Here is an 11,324-nt window from a genome sequence, read left to right on the forward strand (position 1 = left end):
AAAAAATATCATAGAACATAAAAAGTAGGAAACTTAATTCTCTACAAAAAAGGTCTCTTAACATTTTGCCATAGCTCGCTTCGTTTCCGAGATATTTGCAGATTTATCTCAAGGGAAGGGGCCTGACGGACATATTTCGAGATATTTCTTCTTCTTGTTGTTCTTCTTCTGCACAGCTAAGCTGGAAGTGGCATTTGCAGCGCGCAATAGTGCAGAGTTATCTCAAAGAAAGGGGCCACGGTGTTTCTGTATCTCTATTATGTTAGTGCGGCTTCGGAACTTTTAAATATCTTGATATATCTCGAGAACTACGCATCTGGTCAAAAAATATCATAGAACAGAAAAAGTAGGAATCCTAATTTTCTACAAAAAAGGTCTCTTAACATTTTGCCGTAGCTCGCTTCGTTTCCGAGATATTTGCAGATTTATCTCAAGGGAAGGGGCCTGACGGACATATTTCCAGATATTTCTTCTTCTTGTTGTTCTTCTTCTGCACAGCTAAGCTGGAAGTGGCATTTGCAGGTCGCAATAGTGCAGAGTTATCTCAAAGAAAGGGGCCACGGTGTTTCTGTATCTCTATTATGTTAGTGCGGCTTCGGAACTTTTAAATATCTCGATATATCTCGAAAACTACGCTTCTGATCAAAAAATATCAGAGAACGTAAATTGTAGGAAACACAATTCTCTACAAAAAAGGTCTCTTAAGATTTTGCCATAGTTCGCTTCGTTTCCGAGATATTTGCAGATTTATCTCAAGGGAAGGGGCCTGACGGACATATTTCGAGATATTTCTTCTTCTTGTTGTTCTTCTTCTGCACAGCTAAGCTGGAAGTGGCATTTGCAGCTCGCAATAGTGCAGAGTTATCTCAAAGAAAGAGGCCACGGTGTTTCTGTATCTCTATTATGTTGGTGCGGCTTCGGAACTTTTAAATATCTTGATATATCTCGAGAACTACGCATCTGATCAAAAAATATCGTAGAACATAAAAAGTAGGAAACTTAATTCTCTACAAATAAGGTCTCTTAACATTTTGCGATAGCTCGCTTGGTTTCCGAGATATTTGCAGATTTATCTCAAGGGAAGGGGCCTGAGGGACATATTTCGAGATATTTCTTCTTCTTGTTGTTCTTCTTCTGCACAGCTAAGCTGGAAGTGGCATTTGCAGCTCGCAATAGTGCAGAGTTACCTCAAAGAAAGGGGCCACGGTGTTTCTGTATCTCTATTATGTTGGTGCGGCTTCGGAACTTTTAAATATCTAGATATATCTCGAGAACTACGCATCTGATCATAAAATATCATAGAACATAAAAAGTAGGAAACTTAATTCTCTACAAAAAAGGTCTCTTAACATTTTGCCGTAGCTCGCTTCGTTTCCGAGATATTTGCAGATTTATCTCAAGGAAAGGGGCCTGACGGACATATTTCCAGATATTTCTTCTTCTTGTTGTTCTTCTTCTGCACAGCTAAGCTCGAAGTGGCATCTGCAGCTCGCAATAGTGCAGAGTTATCTCAAAGAAAGGGGCCACGGTGTTTCTGTACCTCTATTATGTTGGTGCGGCTTCGGAACTTTTTAATATCTCGATATATCTCGAAAACTACGCTTCTGATCAAAAAATATCATAGAACATAAATTGTAGGAAACATAATTCTCTACAAAAAAGGTCTCTTAACATTTTCCCATAGCTGGCATCGTTTCCGAGATATTTGCAGATTTAGCTCAAGGGAAGGGGCCTGACGGACATATTCCGAGATATTTCTTCTTCTTGTTGTTCCTCTTCTGCACAGCTAAGCTGGAAGTGGCATTTGCAGGTCGCAATAGTGCAGAGTTATCTCAAAGAAAGGGGCCACGGTGTTTCTGTATCTCTATTATGTTGGTGCGGCTTCGGAACTTTTAAATATCTCGATATATCTCGAAAACTACGCTTCTGATCAAAAAATATCAGAGAATGTAAATTGTAGGGAACATAATTCTCTACAAAAAAGGTCTCTTAACATTTTGCGATAGCTCGCTTCGTTTCCGAGATATTTGCAGATTTATCTCAAGGGAAGGGGCCTGACGGACATATTTCGAGATATTTCTTCTTCTTGTTGTTCTTCTTCTGCACAGCTAAGCTGGAAGTGTCATTTGCAGCTCGCAATAGTGCAGAGTTATCTCAAAGAAAGGGGCCACGGTGTTTCTGTATCTCTATTATGTTGGTGCTGCTTCGGAACTTTTAAATATCTCGATATATCTCGAAAACTACGCTTCTGATCAAAAAATATCAGAGAACGTAAATTGTAGGAAACATAATTCTCTACAAAAAAGGTCTCTTAACATTTTGCCATAGCTCGCTTCGTTTCCGAGATATTTGCAGATTTATCTCAAGGGAAGGGGCCTGACGGACATATTTCGAGATATTTCTTCTTCTTGTTGTTCTTCTTCTTCACAGCTAAGCTGGAAGTGGCATTTGCAGCTCGCAATAGTGCAGAGTTATCTCAAAGAAAGGGGCCACGGTGTTTCTGTATCTCTATTATGTTGGTGCGGCTTCGGAACTTTTAAATATCTTGATATATCTCGAGAACTACGCATCTGATCAAAAAATACCATAGAACATAAAAAGTAGGAAACTTAATTCTCTACAAATAAGGTCTCTTAACATTTTGCCATAGCTCGCTTCGTTTCCGAGATATTTGCAGATTTATCTCGAGGGAAGGGGCCTGACGGACATATTTCGAGATATTTCTTCTTCTTGTTGTTCTTCTTCTGCACAGCTAAGCTGGAAGCGGCATTTGCGGCTCGCACTAGTGCAGAGTTATATCAAAGAGAGGGGCCACGGTGTTTCTGTATCTCTATTATGTTGGTGCGGCTTCGGATCTTTTAAATATCTCGATATATCTCGAAAACTACGCATCTGATCAAAAAATATCATAGAACATAAATTGTAGGAAACATAATTCTCTACAAAAAAGGTCTCTTAACATTTTGCCATAGCTCGCTTCGTTTCCGAGATATTTGCAGATATATCTCAAGGGAAGGGGCCTGACGGACATATTTCGAGATATTTCTTCTTCTTGTTGTTCTTCTTCTGCACAGCTAAGCTGGAAGTGGCATTTGCAGCTCGCAATAGTGCAGAGTTATCTCAAAGAAAGGGGCCACGGTGTTTCTGTATCTCTATTATGTTGGTGCGGCTTCGGAACTTTTAAATATCTTGATATATCTCGAGAACTACGCGTCTGATCAAAAAATATCATAGAACATAAAAAGTGGGAAACTTAATTCTCTACAAAAAGGGTCTCTTAACATTTTGCCATAGCTCGCTTCGTTTCCGAGATATTTGCAGATTTATCTCAAGGGAAGGGGCCTGACGGACATATTTCGAGATATTTCTTCTTCTTGTTGTTCTTCTTCTGCACAGCTAAGCTGGAAGTGGCATTTGCGGCTGGCACTAGTGCAGAGTTATCTCAAAGAAAGGGGCCACGGTGTTTCTGTATCTCTATTATGTTGGTGCGGCTTCGGAACTTTTAAATATCTCGATATATCTCGAAAACTACGCTTCTGATCAAAAAATATCAGAGAACGTAAATTGTAGGAAACATAATTCTCTCCAAAAAACGTCTCTTAAGATTTTGCCATAGCTCGCTTCGTTTCCGAGATATTTGCAGATTTATCTCAAGGGAAGGGGCCTGACGGACATATTTCGAGATATTTCTTCTTCTTGTTGTTCTTCTTCTGCACAGCTAAGCTGGAAGTGGCATTTGCAGCTCGCAATAGTGCAGAGTTATCTCAAAGAAAGGGGCCACGGTGTTTCTGTATCTCTATTATGTTGGTGCGGCTTCGGAACTTTTAAATATCTTGATATATCTCGAGAACTACGCATCTGATCAAAAAATATCGTAGAACATAAAAAGTAGGAAACTTAATTCTCTACAAATAAGGTCTCTTAACATTTTGCCATAGCTCGCTTCGTTTCCGAGATATTTGCAGATTTATCTCGAGGGAAGGGGCCTGACGGACATATTTCGAGATATTTCTTCTTCTTGTTGTTCTTCTTCTGCACAGCTAAGCTGGAAGCGGCATTTGCGGCTCGCACTAGTGCAGAGTTATATCAAAGAGAGGGGCCACGGTGTTTCTGTATCTCTATTATGTTGGTGCGGCTTCGGATCTTTTAAATATCTCGATATATCTCGAAAACTACGCATCTGATCAAAAAATATCATAGAACATAAATTGTAGGAAACATAATTCTCTACAAAAAAGGTCTCTTAACATTTTGCCATAGCTCGCTTCGTTTCCGAGATATTTGCAGATATATCTCAAGGGAAGGGGCCTGACGGACATATTTCGAGATATTTCTTCTTCTTGTTGTTCTTCTTCTGCACAGCTAAGCTGGAAGTGGCATTTGCAGCTCGCAATAGTGCAGAGTTATCTCAAAGAAAGGGGCCACGGTGTTTCTGTATCTCTATTATGTTGGTGCGGCTTCGGAACTTTTAAATATCTTGATATATCTCGAGAACTACGCGTCTGATCAAAAAATATCATAGAACATAAAAAGTGGGAAACTTAATTCTCTACAAAAAGGGTCTCTTAACATTTTGCCATAGCTCGCTTCGTTTCCGAGATATTTGCAGATTTATCTCAAGGGAAGGGGCCTGACGGACATATTTCGAGATATTTCTTCTTCTTGTTGTTCTTCTTCTGCACAGCTAAGCTGGAAGTGGCATTTGCGGCTCGCACTAGTGCAGAGTTATCTCAAAGAAAGGGGCCACGGTGTTTCTGTATCTCTATTATGTTGGTGCGGCTTCGGAACTTTTAAATATCTCGATATATCTCGAAAACTACGCTTCTGATCAAAAAATATGAGAGAACGTAAATTGTAGGAAACATAATTCTCTCCAAAAAACGTCTCTTAAGATTTTGCCATAGCTCGCTTCGTTTCCGAGATATTTGCAGATTTATCTCAAGGGAAGGGGCCTGACGGACATATCTCGAGATATTTCTTCTTCTTGTTGTTCTTCTTCTGCACAGCTAAGCTGGAAGTGGCATTTGCAGCTCGCAATAGTGCAGAGTTATCTCAAAGAAAGGGGCCACGGTGTTTCTGTATCTCTATTATGTTGGTGCGGCTTCGGAACTTTTAAATATCTTGATATATCTCGAGAACTACGCATCTGATCAAAAAATATCGTAGAACATAAAAAGTAGGAAACTTAATTCTCTACAAATAAGGTCTCTTAACATTTTGCCATCGCTCGCTTGGTTTCCGAGATATTTGCAGATTTATCTCAAGGGAAGGGGCCTGAGGGACATATTTCGAGATATTTCTTCTTCTTGTTGTTCTTCTTCTGCACAGCTAAGCTGGAAGTGGCATTTGCAGCTCGCAATAGTGCAGAGTTACCTCAAAGAAAGGGGCCACGGTGTTTCTGTATCTCTATTATGTTGGTGCGGCTTCGGAACTTTTAAATATCTTGATATATCTCGAGAACTACGCATCTGTTCAAAAAATATCATAGAACATAAAAAGTAGGAATCCTAATTTTCTACAAAAAAGGTCTCTTAACATTTTGCCGTAGCTCGCTTCGTTTCCGAGATATTTGCAGATTTATCTCAAGGGAAGGGGCCTGACGGACATATTTCGAGATATTTCTTCTTCTTGTTGTTCTTCTTCTGCACAGCTAAGCTGGAAGTGGCATTTGCAGGTCGCAATAGTGCAGAGTTATCTCAAAGAAAGGGGCCACGGTGTTTCTGTATCTCTATTATGTTGGTGCGGCTTCGGAACTTTTAAATATCTCGATATATCTCGAAAACTACGCTTCTGATCAAAAAATATCAGAGAACGTAAATTGTAGGGAACATAATTCTCTACAAAAAAGGTCTCTTAACATTTTGCCATAGCTCGCTTCGTTTCCGAGATATTTGCAGATTTATCTCAAGGGAAGGGGCCTGACGGACATATTTCGAGATATTTCTTCTTCTTGTTGTTCTTCTTCTGCACAGCTAAGCTGGAAGTGGCATTTGCAGCTCGCAATAGTGCAGAGTTATCTCAAAGAAAGGGGCCACGGTGTTTCTGTATCTCTATTATGTTGGTGCTGCTTCGGAACTTTTAAATATCTCGATATATCTCGAAAACTACGCTTCTGATCAAAAAATATCAGAGAACGTAAATTGTAGGAAACATAATTCTCTACAAAAAAGGTCTCTTAACATTTTGCCATAGCTCGCTTCGTTTCCGAGATATTTGCAGATTTATCTCAAGGGAAGGGGCCTGACGGACATATTTCGAGATATTTCTTCTTCTTGTTGTTCTTCTTCTTCACAGCTAAGCTGGAAGTGGCATTTGCAGCTCGCAATAGTGCAGAGTTATCTCAAAGAAAGGGGCCACGGTGTTTCTGTATCTCTATTATGTTGGTGCGGCTTCGGAACTTTTAAATATCTTGATATATCTCGAGAACTACGCATCTGATCAAAAAATACCATAGAACATAAAAAGTAGGAAACTTAATTCTCTACAAATAAGGTCTCTTAACATTTTGCCATAGCTCGCTTCGTTTCCGAGATATTTGCAGATTTATCTCGAGGGAAGGGGCCTGACGGACATATTTCGAGATATTTCTTCTTCTTGTTGTTCTTCTTCTGCACGGCTAAGCTGGAAGCGGCATTTGCGGCTCGCACTAGTGCAGAGTTATATCAAAGAAAGGGGCCACGGTGTTTCTGTATCTCTATTATGTTGGTGCGGCTTCGGATCTTTTAAATATCTCGATATATCTCGAAAACTACGCATCTGATCAAAAATTATCATAGAACATAAATTGTAGGAAACATAATTCTCTACAAAAAAGGTCTCTTAACATTTTGCCATAGCTGGCTTCGTTTCCGAGATATTTGCAGATATATCTCAAGGGAAGGGGCCTGACGGACATATTTCGAGATATTTCTTCTTCTTGTTGTTCTTCTTCTGCACAGCTAAGCTGGAAGTGGCATTTGCAGCTCGCAATAGTGCAGAGTTATCTCAAAGAAAGGGGCCACGGTGTTTCTGTATCTCTATTATGTTGGTGCGGCTTCGGAACTTTTAAATATCTTGATATATCTCGAGAACTACGCGTCTGATCAAAAAATATCATAGAACATAAAAAGTGGGAAACTTAATTCTCTACAAAAAGGGTCTCTTAACATTTTGCCATAGCTCGCTTCGTTTCCGAGATATTTGCAGATTTATCTCAAGGGAAGGGGCCTGACGGACATATTTCGAGATATTTCTTCTTCCTGTTGTTCTTCTTCTGCACAGCTAAGCTGGAAGTGGCATTTGCGGCTCGCACTAGTGCAGAGTTATCTCAAAGAAAGGGGCCACGGTGTTTCTGTATCTCTATTATGTTGGTGCGGCTTCGGAACTTTTAAATATCTCGATATATCTCGAAAACTACGCTTCTGATCAAAAAATATCAGAGAGCGTAAATTGTAGGAAACATAATTCTCTCCAAAAAACGTCTCTTAAGATTTTGCCATAGCTCGCTTCGTTTCCGAGATTTTTGCAGATTTATCTCAAGGGAAGGGGCCTGACGGACATATTTCGAGATATTTCTTCTTCTTGTTGTTCTTCTTCTGCACAGCTAAGCTGGAAGTGGCATTTGCAGCTCGCAATAGTGCAGAGTTATCTCAAAGAAAGGGGCCACGGTGTTTCTGCATCTCTATTATGTTGGTGCGGCTTCGGAACTTTTAAATATCTTGATATATCTCGAGAACTACGCATCTGATCAAAAAATATCGTAGAACATAAAAAGTAGGAAACTTAATTCTCTACAAAAAAGGTCTCTTAACATTTTGCCATAGCTCGCTTCGTTTCCGAGATATTTGCAGATATATCTCAAGGGAAGGGGCCTGACGGACATATTTCGAGATATTTCTTCTTCTTGTTGTTCTTCTTCTGCACAGCTAAGCTGGAAGTGGCATTTGCAGCTCGCAATAGTGCAGAGTTATCTCAAAGAAAGGGGCCACGGTGTTTCTGTATCTCTATTATGTTGGTGCGGCTTCGGAACTTTTAAATATCTTGATATATCTCGAGAACTACGCGTCTGATCAAAAAATATCATAGAACATAAAAAGTGGGAAACTTAATTCTCTACAAAAAGGGTCTCTTAACATTTTGCCATAGCTCGCTTCGTTTCCGAGATATTTGCAGATTTATCTCAAGGGAAGGGGCCTGACGGACATATTTCGAGATATTTCTTCTTCCTGTTGTTCTTCTTCTGCACAGCTAAGCTGGAAGTGGCATTTGCGGCTCGCACTAGTGCAGAGTTATCTCAAAGAAAGGGGCCACGGTGTTTCTGTATCTCTATTATGTTGGTGCGGCTTCGGAACTTTTAAATATCTCGATATATCTCGAAAACTACGCTTCTGATCAAAAAATATCAGAGAGCGTAAATTGTAGGAAACATAATTCTCTCCAAAAAACGTCTCTTAAGATTTTGCCATAGCTCGCTTCGTTTCCGAGATTTTTGCAGATTTATCTCAAGGGAAGGGGCCTGACGGACATATTTCGAGATATTTCTTCTTCTTGTTGTTCTTCTTCTGCACAGCTAAGCTGGAAGTGGCATTTGCAGCTCGCAATAGTGCAGAGTTATCTCAAAGAAAGGGGCCACGGTGTTTCTGCATCTCTATTATGTTGGTGCGGCTTCGGAACTTTTAAATATCTTGATATATCTCGAGAACTACGCATCTGATCAAAAAATATCGTAGAACATAAAAAGTAGGAAACTTAATTCTCTACAAAAAAGGTCTCTTAACATTTTGCCATAGCTCGCTTCGTTTCCGAGATATTTGCAGATATATCTCAAGGGAAGGGGCCTGACGGACATATTTCGAGATATTTCTTCTTCTTGTTGTTCTTCTTCTGCACAGCTAAGCTGGAAGTGGCATTTGCAGCTCGCAATAGTGCAGAGTTATCTCAAAGAAAGGGGCCACGGTGTTTCTGTATCTCTATTATGTTGGTGCGGCTTCGGAACTTTTAAATATCTTGATATATCTCGAGAACTACGCGTCTGATCAAAAAATATCATAGAACATAAAAAGTGGGAAACTTAATTCTCTACAAAAAGGGTCTCTTAACATTTTGCCATAGCTCGCTTCGTTTCCGAGATATTTGCAGATTTATCTCAAGGGAAGGGGCCTGACGGACATATTTCGAGATATTTCTTCTTCTTGTTGTTCTTCTTCTGCACAGCTAAGCTGGAAGTGGCATTTGCGGCTCGCACTAGTGCAGAGTTATCTCAAAGAAAGGGGCCACGGTGTTTCTGTATCTCTATTATGTTGGTGCGGCTTCGGAACTTTTAAATATCTCGATATATCTCGAAAACTACGCTTCTGATCAAAAAATATCAGAGAACGTAAATTGTAGGAAACATAATTCTCTCCAAAAAACGTCTCTTAAGATTTTGCCATAGCTCGCTTCGTTTCCGAGATATTTGCAGATTTATCTCAAGGGAAGGGGCCTGACGGACATATTTCGAGATATTTCTTCTTCTTGTTGTTCTTCTTCTGCACAGCTAAGCTGGAAGTGGCATTTGCAGCTCGCAATAGTGCAGAGTTATCTCAAAGAAAGGGGCCACGGTGTTTCTGTATCTCTATTATGTTGGTGCGGCTTCGGAACTTTTAAATATCTTGATATATCTCGAGAACTACGCATCTGATCAAAAAATATCGTAGAACATAAAAAGTAGGAAACTTAATTCTCTACAAATAAGGTCTCTTAACATTTTGCCATAGCTCGCTTGGTTTCCGAGATATTTGCAGATTTATCTCAAGGGAAGGGGCCTGAGGGACATATTTCGAGATATTCCTTCTTCTTGTTGTTCTTCTTCTGCACAGCTAAGCTGGAAGTGGCATTTGCAGCTCGCAATAGTGCAGAGTTACCTCAAAGAAAGGGGCCACGGTGTTTCTGTATCTCTATTATGTTGGTGCCGCTTCGGAACTTTTAAATATCTTGATATATCTCGAGAACTACGCATCTGATCAAAAAATATCATAGAACATAAAAAGTAGGAAACTTAATTCTCTACAAAAAAGGTCTCTTAACATTTTGCCATAGCTCGCTTCGTTTCCGAGATATTTGCAGATTTATCTCAAGGGAAGGGGCCTGACGGACATATTTCGAGATATTTCTTCTTCTTGTTGTTCTTCTTCTGCACAGCTAAGCTGGAAGTGCCATTTGCAGCGCGCAATAGTGCAGAGTTATCTCAAAGAAAGGGGCCACGGTGTTTCTGTATCTCTATTATGTTGGTGCGGCTTCGGAACTTTTAAATATCTTGATATATCTCGAGAACTACGCATCTGTTCAAAAAATATCATAGAACATAAAAAGTAGGAATCCTAATTTTCTACAAAAAAGGTCTCTTAACATTTTGCGGTAGCTCGCTTCGTTTCCGAGATATTTGCAGATTTATCTCAAGGGAAGGGGCCTGACGGACATATTTCGAGATATTTCTTCTTCTTGTTGTTCTTCTTCTGCACAGCTAAGCTGGAAGTGGCATTTGCGGCTCGCACTAGTGCAGAGTTATCTCAAAGAAAGGGGCCACGGTGTTTCTGTATCTCTATTATGTTGGTGCGGCTTCGGAACTTTTAAATATCTCGATATATCTCGAAAACTACGCTTCTGATCAAAAAATATCAGAGAACGTAAATTGTAGGAAACATAATTCTCTACAAAAAAGGTCTCTTAACATTTTGCCATAGCTCGCTTCGTTTCCGAGATATTTGCAGATTTATCTCAAGGGAAGGGGCCTGACGGACATATTTCGAGATATTTCTTCTTCTTGTTGTTCTTCTTCTGCACAGCTAAGCTGGAAGCGGCATTTGCGGCTCGCACTAGTGCAGAGTTATATCAAAGAAAGGGGCCACGGTGTTTCTGTATCTCTATTATGTTGGTGCGGCTTCGGATCTTTTAAATATCTCGATATATCTCGAAAACTACGCATCTGATCAAAAAATATCATAGAACATAAATTGTAGGAAACATAATTCTCTACAAAAAAGGTCTCTTAACATTTTGCCATAGCTCGCTTCGTTTCCGAGATATTTGCAGATATATCTCAAGGGAAGGGGCCTGACGGACATATTTCGAGATATTTCTTCTTCTTGTTGTTCTTCTTCTGCACAGCTAAGCTGGAAGTGGCATTTGCAGCTCGCAATAGTGCAGAGTTATCTCAAAGAAAGGGGCCACGGTGTTTCTGTATCTCTATTATGTTGGTGCGGCTTCGGAACTTTTAAATATCTTGATATATCTCGAGAACTACGCGTCTGATCAAAAAATATCATAGAACATAAAAAGTGGGAAACTTAATTCTCTACAAAAAGGGT

This window comes from Osmia lignaria, unplaced genomic scaffold, assembly GCF_051020975.1.
Source record: "Osmia lignaria lignaria isolate PbOS001 unplaced genomic scaffold, iyOsmLign1 scaffold0001, whole genome shotgun sequence".
Classification (NCBI taxonomy): Eukaryota; Metazoa; Arthropoda; class Insecta; order Hymenoptera; family Megachilidae; genus Osmia; species Osmia lignaria.